At 35.1% G+C, this 2,658-nt stretch overlaps 1 pseudogene; it reads right to left on the bottom strand.

The window, feature by feature from the left end:
- Positions 1-1,118: 1,118 nt before the first annotated feature.
- On the bottom strand, positions 1,119-2,581 carry LOC106321599 (annotated as a pseudogene).
- Between the last annotated feature and the right edge of the window lie 77 nt (positions 2,582-2,658).

Below are 2,658 nucleotides of genomic sequence, written 5' to 3'. Positions count from 1 at the left end.
TACATAACATGATAATTGAGGATGAGCGTGAACTCGATGCACCAATTAAACTTGGAAGAGAAGCTCCACCTCCGGATATCGAAATTGCAGAAAATCAAAATGTATGATTTCAAAATTTTCTTACTCGATTTAGGAATATCAAAGATAAAGAAGCTCATTTTTCATTACAAAATGCATTAGTTGATCATTTGTGAGAAACATATTCTAATGCTCATTGTTGAACCAAAAAACATATTGTCTTCTTTATATGATTTTTGTACTTTTTAATAGTAAATGTTTAATTTAAATAAATTATATTTAAGGAATTTTTGTAAACAAATACTTGGGGTTAGTTGGTAAATTTTTATTAGTAGGAGGTATTATTAACAATTAATAATTAAATAAAAAATAGAATTATTTTAGAATATAATTTTTTGGAGTAAAAAATAGAGTAATACATTGGAGTAAAATTCAGTTCCATTTTGGTGTTACACCATTTTGGAGTAAAAAATGGAGTAATACGTTGGAGATGCACTTAATATTATGCTTAAGCTTAAGCTTAGGATAAAACTCAACACATATGTTAGATATATTTCACAAAGCCAATAATTTCATAGCTACAATTAATATACAAAAAATATTAAAACACACAATATGTTTGATGTCGTTACAATACATGTGATATAATGTATTATACGTGTAACAAATACATAATGTAGAGTTTTAAAAACGTATTTAATTTCACGCAAAGCGCGAATTATTACCTAGTTTACAGTTAATTAAAGGAAACTATTTTCATGGTATTACATTAAGTCTTTCTATGATGATCTTTTTTTTCATTTTTTCCATCGTCGGTTTACCTTTTTTTCTTTATTTTACGATCTCCATCCATTGTTTCGGGAGGAGTAATTGGTTATCATTACGACATGTGTCAAGAGGAAGCACAGTAGTGTATCATGGTCATATCTTACGTAGTGTACATGATCAACGAACCGTAGACTTTCGGGCTAAGATAGATGGCTTACTTATGTGATGATAGCTAACCTTTGGCACTCTCTTCTCAAAAACCAAAAAAAAAACAATAACTTATAGTCAAGTACAGCCGACAACAATAACAAACTCAAAACAAACACCTGTCAGAGAATCAAAGGAAAACAAGCCATCCGTAGCAAATGATTCAGATTACAGGCAAGAAGAAGAAACTAGGGTCTTTTGAGATTAGTTAAATTTGAGACGGTTTTCAAGCAAAGTTAAACACAAGTTAAAAAAAAAAACTAGGAGATAGTTTTGTTCTTCAGCCACTTCATATGCAGAGCTGGACACTGCAACTCGAGAACTTGTTGTAGAGTTGGAAAATTCTCAAAACAAGTTTAGAAACTTCACGGTCACGTAGCTGTGTAGTACTATTCTCTTCAGCATAGACCTCCATCTCCTTCAGAGATGGAAAATAGTCCAAGAAATGCTGTATCATCGCCATCTCTTTCATTGTTCCTTGAAACCCGTAAATCTCCATCACTTTTACTGGACAAAGTGTGAGTGAAAGTCCTTTGTCCTCTCGATAAATGCAGTCACAAACATCCCCACACTTATCTGTCACACGGTGCACGAGACCCTAAATGCACAAAGGAGACCCATTCAGAGATTCAAGTAACAAGTATGAACTATGTGTATGTACATGTTTGGCAAAAGACTTGTTTTTATTACCTTAATGACTAGAGTTTCTAAATTTGGACAGTTCCTTAAAAGAGCTGGCATTGCTTGCCATCCTCGATCCCCGCCACTCCAAATAGCTAATGAATTGAGGTTGTCGAACACTGGCAACGATTCAGAGCACATACAAAATCACCTGAAAGCAAGAAAGCATTTTAGAATTACATGTTTTGAAACCAAATCATATAGAGAGTAAGATTATTCCAAGAGAGAGTGAGAGAACAGAAACATGACCTCAAAAGTGTCAGGAAACAAGGAACATTTCGTATGCCATGAAAGAGTTTCCACACATTACTGTATCCAAGAGCAACTTGGACGTCAAACCAACCATTATCTAGTTGATTTGGTGTTCACTTAATAAAAAGAAGACTATTTGAGCATCAACCAAGTTTCCCATAGTAACTAGTGGATAGTCCGATGCAACACAACCAGAGTAATTATAGTGAAGGAGAATTGGTGTATCAATTGATAAAGTGCTAACAAAATAGCCTAACTTTATTGTTAGGGTCTTGAGGCTTGAACTTGACACTGTGACATCCTCCATACCTTTCCACATTACATAAACAAGAAGCAATTCCTGAAGGGAAGGCAGAGCATGAAGTAGCAGAATCTCAAACTCATTAGGACAAACTGGAACTGAGTCAAGAACCAGCGTTTTAAGCAACGGTAAGAGAATGCGACCAGAAACCAAGGAAATATCAATCCCACGGTGCATTTTCAGACTAACTAGTGTGGTACACTCGAAGCATTTTGGAGACAGCTGATGGTTATCCTCTTCGTCACTACCAATAGCGATTGCTAGATCAAGATCCGAAACACTACCACGAGCTAACACATTGCTTATCCAACCATCCACACGATCCGTATCAACATCATTAGCACACATGAGGGAGAATTTTGATAAACTAGCTGTTCCATTGGCGTTTGTGCAGAAGAAGAGTAGAAGCCAGAAGAAGAGAAGTGGCTGAG

The sequence above is a fragment of the Brassica oleracea genome, unplaced genomic scaffold (genome assembly GCF_000695525.1).
Source record: "Brassica oleracea var. oleracea cultivar TO1000 unplaced genomic scaffold, BOL UnpScaffold02116, whole genome shotgun sequence".
Taxonomy (NCBI): Eukaryota; Viridiplantae; Streptophyta; class Magnoliopsida; order Brassicales; family Brassicaceae; genus Brassica; species Brassica oleracea.
Note: the sequence above shows the minus strand (reverse complement) of the source record. Positions and strands in the feature narration are given on the sequence as shown.